At 37.8% G+C, this 10388-nt stretch overlaps 1 long non-coding RNA gene across 1 annotated transcript in view; it reads left to right on the top strand.

Moving 5' to 3' along the window:
* Gm17750 (predicted gene, 17750) overlaps window positions 1–9721 on the top strand; it is a 39478-nt gene extending 29757 nt beyond the window's left edge. The window contains exon 2 of the long non-coding RNA NR_131220.1: window positions 9315–9721. This is a non-coding gene — a long non-coding RNA (predicted gene, 17750). The remainder of the gene's footprint in view (window positions 1–9314) is intronic.
* Window positions 9722–10388: the final 667 nt, after the last annotated feature.

Raw genomic sequence — 10388 nt, 5'->3', positions numbered from 1 at the left:
TATAGTGGATTATGTTGATGGATTTCCATATATTGAAGCATCCCTGCATCCCTGGGATGAAGCCTGCTTGATCATGATGGATGACTGTTTTGATATGTCCTTTGGTTTGGTTTGCAAGAATTTTATTGAGTATTTTTGCAATGATATTCATAAGGGAAATTGGTCTGAAGTTCTCTTTCTTTGTTGGGTCTTTGTATGGTGTAGGTATCAGAGTAAATGTGGCTTCATAGAATGAATTGTGTAAAGTACCTTCTGTGTCTAGTATGTGAAATATTGTGAGGAGTGCTGAAATTAGGTCTTCTTTGAAGGTCTGATAGAATGCGGCACTAAACCCATCTGGTCCTGGGCTTTTATTTGGTTGGGAGACTATTAATGACCATTTCTATTTCTTTAGGGGATATAGGACTGTTTAGATCGTTAATCTGATCCTGATTTAACTTGGGTACCTGCTATCTGTCTAGAAAATTGTTCATTTCATCCAGGTTTTCGAGTTTTGTTGAGTATAGTCTTTTGTAGTAGAATCTGATGATTTTTTTTCGATTTCCTCAGATTCTGTTGTTACATCTCTCTTTTCATTTCTGATTTTATTAATTAGGATAGATACTGTCCATGTAGTTATTAATTAGGATACTGTCGCTCTAGTTAGACTGGCTAGGGATTTATCTATCTTGATGATTTTCTCAAAGAACCAGCTCCTGGTTTGGTCGATTCTTTGTATAGTTCTTTTTGTTTCTACTTGGTTGATTTCAGCCCTGAATTTGATTATGTCCTGCCATCTACTCCTCTTGGGTGAATTTGCTTCCTTTTGTTCTCAAGCTTCTAGGTGTGCTGTCAAGATGCTAGTGTATGCTCTCTCCAGTTTCTTTTTGGAGGCATTCAGAGCTATGAATTTTCCTTTTAGGACTGCTTCCATTGTGTTCCATAAGTTTGTGTATGTTGTGGCTTCATTTTCATTAAACTCTAGAAAGTCTAATTTCTTTCTTTCTTTCTTTCTTCCTTGACCAAGTTATCATTGAGTAGAGTGTTGTTCAGCTTCCACGTCACCATTGGCTTTGTATTATGTTGTTATTGAAGATCAGCCTTAGTTCATGGTGATCTGATAGGATACACGAGATTATTTCAATATTTTTGTATCTGTTGAGGCCTGTTTGTTGACAGATAATGTGATCAATTTGGGAGAAGGTACCAGGAGGCGCTAAGAAGGTATATTCTTTTGTTTTAGGATAAAATGTTCTATAGATATCTGTTAAATCCATTTGTTTCATAATTTCTGTTAGTTTCAATGTGTCTCTGTTTAGTTTCTGATTCAGGAACTGTCCATTGATGAGAGTGGGGTGTTGAAATCTCCCACTATTACTGTGTGTGGTGCATTGTGTGCTTTAAGCTTTACTAAAGTTTCTTTAATGAAAGTGAATGCCCTTGCATTGGAGCATACATGGTTTATTTTCTCAGCATTGCTTTCATTTTAACAATTTTTATTAGATATTTTCTTTATTTACATTTCAAATGTTATCCCAAAAGTCCCCCTATACCCTCCCTCCGCCCTGCTCCCCTACCCACCCACTCTTACTTCTTGGCCCTGGCATTCCCCTGTACTGGGGCATATAAAGTTTGCAAGTCCAATGGGCCTCTCTTTCCACTATAGTTTCCACTATAGTTGGTTATTATAACCAACACTGGCAGAAATTCCTATTTAAAATATGACAAAGTAAATTGAGCAATTATTATATTTTATTCCATTTAAAATTCTACATAGAAGGTAGCTGATTTAACAGTATGGTAGTGATATAGACTAGATTTCCCATAGCAGCTATAGCATGGTAAAGGCACAAGGAATGAAGCAATAGGGTCCTTTGTGTAATACCATGTACAGGGAATATTCTATAAGATCCATGAGCCATTATTCCAAATGCTTGTGCAAACATGTCTTCCTTCATCTTAACCTTTCCTCATTATTTTATGAGCTAATACCAACTGAACTAGTTTAGCTTCTTGAATAAGATAATAAAATCAAATAACTTGGTATTCTATTTTCCCAAGTTCTTCATGATTTTTTTTATTTCTATGACCATCATTATGCAGATAAGAGAATATTTCCATCACTTACTTCTGAAAAAGTATTTTCATATCTAATACATTTAATAAACAAATTAGAATCATAATTATAGTTCTACAGCATCACGCAACTTTGGGAGCCAGTAAATACTTGCAAATAAAAGTGTAGCTTTATTTGTTCCAAAGTTGCATTCTTGAAACACTAACATTTTACCTGTAGTAAATATGCAAGAATTATGCCACCATGGAAGAACATGGATGTAGAAAAACTGCTCGAGTTGAGTCCTAACTCTGTGCACTTACTGCGTGTTGAGAGGGACACAGTGTCCTTCTGTTGCATGTGTTGAGATAGACACAGTGTCCTTCTGTGATGTGTGTTGATGGGGCTGCAGTGTCCTTCAGTGATACATGTTGAGAGGAAAGTAGTGTCCTCTTTCACCATGTGAGTTCTGGAGATGGTACTTTGGTTGGCAAGCTTGGCAGTAAGTGCCTTTATCTGATGAATTATCTCCCTGGCCCCCAAGAAGTATGTAAATGCATGCATACATCCCATTTCAAGTGTCTGCTTATATCCAGCTCTCTTTGCCACAGCATTAGAAACACTTCCCATATCATGGGAATAGCTGATGATACTGCCTTGCCAGCTCTCAGTGGCAACAACTACTCTGTACCAGAGCCTCCAGTACAAGGGATATAGGGGTGAATGGTTTGATATTAAGGCATGCTCACTTAAAGACTCTGGTCTGCTCTTACTGTGAGAAATCACGGGTTAGCAAAAGAGAATGCCGTATGTTCTTATGCCTGAACTTGTGACCTGGACACAAATTTCAGCACCTGTGAAATGCCCCCCCTCTCGCTCCCCATTGTAGTCCTAGAGTGTAGTTGTTCCTCAATGCTCCTTTGAAAATAGACATTAAAGTGGAGAAAAGGGAGCACTGAAAAGCTAGAACAAACTGAAGACCTTTAGAAAATCACGCTGATTCTCCTTCAAGCACGCTCGGTGAGGAGACTGAGAGTTAGTGAATGCATTCTTTATCAGAGTGACTTCTCAGAAGACCCCTTGTTAAGACAAAGTCCTAGTGAGTAGAGAGTGATTTAGGGCTGACGTGGTGATTAAGCTGTAGGTTTATGCTTTTCTTTACTCCTTTCACTAGAACCAGGCAAAATAACATGCCAATGATAGCTGATAGAGCAGGGCAAAGAACTCTGTGGACAGAGTGTGAACTAATGCTGTTAGTAACTGGGGGTAGTAAATTGTCTTTCTGAATTGTAGCATGCATTCACATGTGTCAGTAACATTAACCCCACAGCCATAAATAAAAGCCAAGTGAAGTCTGCATTTAGCTTCATATATTACTATCATATTTTAAGCATTTGAATTTTACTTTTAATTATGTGTACTTATGTGTATCTGTGTGGGATTTTGTACAAGTGAGTACCATGCCCAGTGAAGCCAAAAGAGTTTGGACCCATAGAATAAGAGTTAAAGATATCATAAGCATCCATACCCTGTGAGGGTGTTGGAAACTGAAGTCCAGTCCTCTACAAAAGCAGTGCATATTTACTGTTAAAAATAGAATTATCTCTCCTGCACTGTTGTTTTTAATTTTCACTCACAACAATCTGTTGCGTATTTGAATAGCTAATAGCCCAAAACTTTGGTTTTCTTAAAATTTCTGTTTATGCGAAAAGCACATAATTTGCATCTTCTGGGTGCTTAGGAGATCCTTGGTGAATACACAGCATAAAACTGTATTCTGAAACAGAGTAGGGCTGCAATGCCTTCATGTTATCATGTATTGGTTTGTGTCTTCACAGTGGCCTTCAGGTCCAAGCATTGAACTTAATGCTAAATGCGACAAGATTGCTTCTAAAAAAACATGAGTTGTGTAGGCTAATAAATCATTATTAGGAAATTATGTCTCACACACACACACACACACACACACACACACACACAAAGTTCTAGTCAAATATCTTAACTCCAAATTACTTTGGAATTCTAGGTTCTGTGATAAAGGTGAACATCTATAAGTCATAGCCATTGGCTTCAGGAAGCTCACAGTCTAAGAAGAGCTGCTACTTTCTCTGCCAACTATGCCCAATCAAAAACTGAATAATTACCTCTCAATTCCAACAGGGCTTTTGTATAATCCCTAGAGCATTTTCCCTTTCTTACGTCATGTCCCAGTCACTGCATGTCTTTACAGAATGCAGTGTAATGTTTTGCTATTCGTATACGCTGTGTGTTAATCAAGGCAGCATCTTTTGGTTATCTGTTATTTCAAATAGTTTTCATTTCTTTGAGATACGAGCATTAAAAACACTTTCTTCTGGTTATTTTAAATAATTTGGTACACCATTGTTAAGGAGGATCACCCATTGTATAATAGAAGGGTAAAACGCATCGTCTTATCTGGCTGGAGTTTGCACCCGTTCACCATCTACCCTCTGCATCATCCTTCCCTCTCCGCTGCCTTGCCTGGTAACCACAATGCACAAATCTACATCTATGCACTCACCTGTAAATGGATTAAATCCCATAACATTTCTCTTCTAGATAGATTCCTTTAAAGTCATTCTGTCTTGAGGAATGGAAAATGAAGACAGCTAGAGAGAGTGGATTAAAATCTGTTACCTGTACACTGTGTGCCAATTACTGCTTTCAGATACTATGCATCCATTCTTTTAATTTAATACTAAAAAACAATACCATGGGTTGGATTATGAAATTTTGCCTTTTTGGGTGAAACAAAACAACATATTCTCCATTCTCAGAATGGTGAAATTACCTTGTTTGAGACCACATACCCAGGAAGTACTGGAGATGGGATTTCAGTTATTAACAAAGGCAGAAAGTACACTTAATTTGTTTAATTGCCAATCCTAAATAAGTACTTTGAGTATCTTGCTTTTTTAAGGATAACTTCCTCTCCTCAAATATGTTTTCTTGTGACCATTGGACCTCAAACAATTCTAGTTGTAGATGCCTCCAATAAGGACAAGAACTGTACCAATTCCTCTTATGCAAATAGCAAGGAAAAGAACCAACAGTCACTTCTAAGGTTTTGAGTGTGTACTACCAAAAGCAGGAAAATTTTTTTTTCCATTTTTTATTAGGTATTTAGCTCATTTACATTTCCAATGCTATACCAAAAGTCCCCCATACCCACCCACCCCCACTCCCCTACCTGCCCACTCCCCCTTTTTGGCCCTGGCGTTCCCCTGTTCTGGGGCATATAAAGTTTGTGTGTCCAATGGGCCTCTCTTTCCAGTGATGGCCGACTAGGCCATCTTTTGATACATATGCAGCTAGAGTCAAGAGCTCCGGGGTACTGGTTAGTTCATAATGTTGATCCACCTATAGGGTTGCAGATCCCTTTAGCTCCTTGGGTACTTTCTCTAGCTCCTCCATTGGGAGCCCTGTGATCCATCCATTAGCTGACTGTGGGCATCCACTTCTGTGTTTGCTAGGCCCCGGCATAGTCTCACAAGAGACAGCTACATCTGGGTCCTTTCGATAAAATCTTGCTAGTGTATGCAATGGTGTCAGCGTTTGGATGCTGATTATGGGGTGGATCCCTGGATAAGGCAGTCTCTACATGGTCCACCCTTTAATCTCAGCTCCAAACTTTGTCTCTGTAACTCCTTCCAAGGGTGATTTGTTCCCACTTCTAAGGAGGGGCATAGTGTCCACACTTCAGTCTTCATTTTTCTTGAGTTTCATGTCTTTAGGAAATTGTAACTTATATCTTGGGTATCCTAGGTTTTGGGCTAATATCCACTTATCAGTGAGTACATATTGTGTGAGTTCCTTTGTGAATGTGTTACCTCACTCAGGATGATGCCCTCCAGGTCCATCCATTTGGCTAGGAATTTCATAAATTCATTCTTTTTAATAGCTGAGTAGTACTCCATTGTGTAGATGTACCACATTTTCTGTATCCATTCCTCTGTTGAGGGGCATCTGGGTTCTTTCCAGCTTCTGGCTATTATAAATAAGGCTGCTATGAACATAGTGGAGCATGTGTCCTTCTTACCAGTTGGGGCATCTTCTGGATATATGCCCAGGAGAGGTATTGCTGGATCCTCCGGTAGTACTATGTCCAATTTTCCGAGGAACCGCCAGACGGATTTCCAGAGTGGTTGTACAAGCCTGCAATCCCACCAACAATGGAGGAGTGTTCCTCTTTCTCCACATCCTCGCCAGCATCTGCTGTCACCTGAATTTTTGATCTTAGACATTCTGACTGGTGTGAGGTGGAATCTTAGGGTTGTTTTGATTTGCATTTCCCTGATGATTAAGGATGTTGAACATTTTTTCAGGTGCTTCTCTGCCATTCGGTATTCCTCAGGTGAGAATTCTTTGTTCAGTTCTGAGCCCCATTTTTTAATGGGGTTGTTTGATTTTCTGAAGTCCACCTTCTTGAGTTCTTTATATATGTTGGATATTAGTCCCCTATCTGATTTAGGATAGGTAAAGATCCTTTCCCAATCTGTTGGTGGTCTCTTTGTCTTATTGACGGTGTCTTTTGCCTTGCAGAAACTTTGGAGTTTCATTAGGTCCCATTTGTCAATTCTTGATCTTACAGCACAAGCCATTGCTGTTCTGTTCAGGAATTTTTCCCCTGTGCCCATATCTTCAAGGCTTTTCCCCACTTTCTCCTCTATAAGTTTCAGTGTCTCTGGTTTTATGTGAAGTTCTTTGATCCATTTAGATTTGACCTTAGTACAAGGAGATAAGTATGGATCGATTCGCATTCTTCTACATGATAACAACCAGTTGTGCCAGCACCATTTGTTGAAAATGCTGTCTTTCTTCCACTGGATGGTTTTAGCTCCCTTGTCGAAGATCAAGTGACCATAGGTGTGTGGGTTCATTTCTGGGTCTTCAATTCTATTCCATTGGTCTACTTGTCTGTCTCTATACCAGTACCATGCAGTTTTTACCACAATTGCTCTGTAGTAAAGCTTTAGGTCCGGCATGGTGATTCCACCAGAGGTTCTTTTATCCTTGAGAAGAGTTTTTGCTATCCTAGGTTTTTTGTTATTCCAGATGAATTTGCAAATTTCTCCTTCTAATTCGTTGAAGAATTGAGTTGGAATTTTGATGGGGATTGCATTGAATCTGTAGATTGCTTTTGGCAAGATAGCCATTTTTACAATATTGATCCTGCCAATCCATGAGCATGGGAGATCTTTCCATCTTCTGAGATCTTCTTTAATTTCTTTCTTCAGAGACTTGAAGTTTTTATCATACAGATCTTTCACTTCCTTAGTTAGAGTCACGCCGAGATATTTTATATTATTTGTGACTATTGAGAAGGGTGTTGTTTCCCTAATTTCTTTCTCAGCCTGTTTATTCTTTGTGTAGAGAAAGGCCATTGACTTGTTTGAGTTAATTTTATATCCAGCTACTTCACCGAAGCTGTTTATCAGGTTTAGGAGTTCTCTGGTGGAATTTTTAGGGTCACTTATATATACTATCATATCATCTGCAAAAAGTGATATTTTGACTTCCTCCTTTCCAATTTGTATCCCCTTGATCTCCTTTTGTTGTCGAATTGCTCTGGCTAATACTTCAAGTACTATGTTGAAAAGGTAGGGAGAAAGTGGGCAGCCTTGTCTAGTCCCTGATTTTAGTGGGATTGCTTCCAGCTTCTCTCCATTTACTTTGATGTTGGCTACTGGTTTGCTGTAGATTGCTTTTATCATGTTTAGGTATGGGCCTTGAATTCCTGATCTTTCCAGAACTTTTATCATGAATGGGTGTTGGATCTTGTCAAATGCTTTTTCTGCATCCAAGGAGATGATCATGTGGTTTTTGTCTTTGAGTTTGTTTATATAGTGGATTACATTGATGGATTTTCGTATATTAAACCATCCCTGCATTCCTGGAATAAAACCTACTTGGTCAGGATGGATGATTGAAAAGCAGGAAAATTTACCTGACACTCATTCGGTTGTAAAAATGAGGTGTAGAATATCCAATAATCAAGATTCATTTATCCTTTTATTCAACAAGTATTAGTGATTATCTCCAATACTCCCTGATTGGTCTTAATACTTTATTAAACAGCCTCAGATGATTCATGTTGCTAGTTACAGGTAGGAAGAAACCAAATTAATTCAAAATAGATAAGGAAGAGGGGTGAAAAGATGGCAAGTCTGCCTATTTTATTTTATATACAGGAATGTCGTTTTGAAGCAGGGTCTTTTTCTAGTCAGTTGGCTATAATTTGCTTTGTAGCCAAGGTCATCCTTCTGCCTCAGATGACTGAGAACTAGGACTACAAGGAGAAACCACCATACCTAAACAGTGTGTGTGTGTGTGTGTGTGTGTGTGTGTGTGTGTGTGTGTGTATTCTTGTAAATTATTTTGGTTTTTACTGGCCAGGAACTATCACATGGTCACTCCTAGGAGCAAAGATGTTTACACTATAGTTTGGAATGTACATATGAATTCCCAACTTTTGAATCAGCACTCACAGTATCTGTGTAATTTCACAACACGTAAAATCTCCACAAGGAGAGGGGTGTTTGAATAATGGAGTTGTTGGCAACTGATACCTGCTCAGAGACAGATAATCAGTTTTCTGTAAGGGTATGGCTCCTAGTGGGTTGACCATACTCCAGTGGTAGTACTCATCCAAGAATAAATGGTATCACTAACTGTAATTGTCTGGTTTTCAAAAATACCACCTGAAGTAGCGTGTATAGCAAAGTGATGGTGAATCTGGGGGGAATGTAAGAAGGAAGGAAGTATGACCATAATGCGTTGTATAAAATTCTAAAAGAATTAATAAACATGAAAAAAAGTAAAAAAAAGAGAATGTTATCAAGAAAAAGAAAGAGGGCCTTTCAAGAATATCAAGAATTTTCAGTCTCTCAACTCTAGATAAAAGAAGGAAGTAATTGTGATTGGCTTTGAAGGGCATTTTTAGCTCGTCTCCAGTGATGGGCATAGGAAACCCCTAGTTCTCCCAGGTCAGTGCCTAATGACACAAAGGGACATCTACTTCTATCATCTTTTGCCTGTGAGCCTGTATTCACTCTTCATGGCTCCAGGGCAAATATAATGAAAGTATCTATATGAATCTTCCATTCATTTTACTAGCTAGTCAATGCTCTGAACACAATTCCTGGGATATAAGTAATTATAAGAATAATTATTAAAATTTGAGTAAGTACAACTAGAGTTAAGCCTTTTTGAATATTTTTGTAAATTGCTTTTAACTTTCCAAAAATCTTTATGATAGGAATGTCCATCTGGACCTCTGAATGCCATCCTCTGAGAAGATGCCCATGACAGCAAGCACACTGGAGCGCAACACCATCCTGGGTGAAGATTTGTTGCAATTGAATGTGGATGTGCTGATCTCTGTGCTCCTGGATATGGAGCTGTTAATCTCTCCTCAAGAGCTGGATGCAGGCCCAGGCTGCCATGTAGCACTGAGTGATGCCATGCCAATTCTAGACAAGGTCTTTATTGCTGGAAATGTTGCATAATGACAGTTTTATTCATGTGAAAACGCAGAATACATTTCAACTGTATGAAATTGTTTATGTTCATCAGAAATGTTATTTGTCTTCACAAAGTCTGGTTTCAATGAACCAGCTATGTAATGGATATTAAATAAACATGGAATTTTACATGTTCATAATATTTGGTTTCTTGTTGTGATTTTGATGAACTATACTTTCAAGCATTGTCAGTTCATCCTTATTTACAAAGAAACGTTTACATGTAGCAGACTGATGCAGTGACTGGCTTTATTTTAAATAAGTCAACTTTTCTGTTCAATGTTTAATGTGCAGCTGACTCAAAATGTTCTTTTAGGCCACATTTACATTGCTTTCTGAATAACACATACTATATTATTTCTGACTTTATATCATGAGTCATATAACCCAAAGATATTCTGATTCTATTTTTATGTATTTTGCAAGATAAATAATATATAAATCACTAACAAAACTAAGGAGCTCATATTAAAAGACTTATAAGACCCAATAAGAATGCTCTACGGAAATTTATTCTCTTAAAGGAAATGTTTCAAAATTATTTTATATAAAATTAACTTTGTCCTATGAAGTCTTGACAACAAATATAAAACAAAAAGTTGGAGTTCCTCTATCTTTTTGCATATTTAAGAAAAGTGAATGAATGAATACTCCCTAAGCTGATGATTTTTATGTTTCATAATAGAAAAATATCAGATGGCAAATACTCTGCACGCACAGCTTTGTTTTGGTTGCTTCTTTAAGATTAAATTTCTCTTCACTCTATACATATTCTTTTTTTTAATTTTTAAAGTGTTATAGTTTTATTT

The sequence above is a fragment of the Mus musculus genome, chromosome 13 (genome assembly GCF_000001635.26).
Source record: "Mus musculus strain C57BL/6J chromosome 13, GRCm38.p6 C57BL/6J".
Taxonomy (NCBI): Eukaryota; Metazoa; Chordata; class Mammalia; order Rodentia; family Muridae; genus Mus; species Mus musculus.
This window is presented reverse-complemented; position numbering and strand designations above follow the sequence as displayed.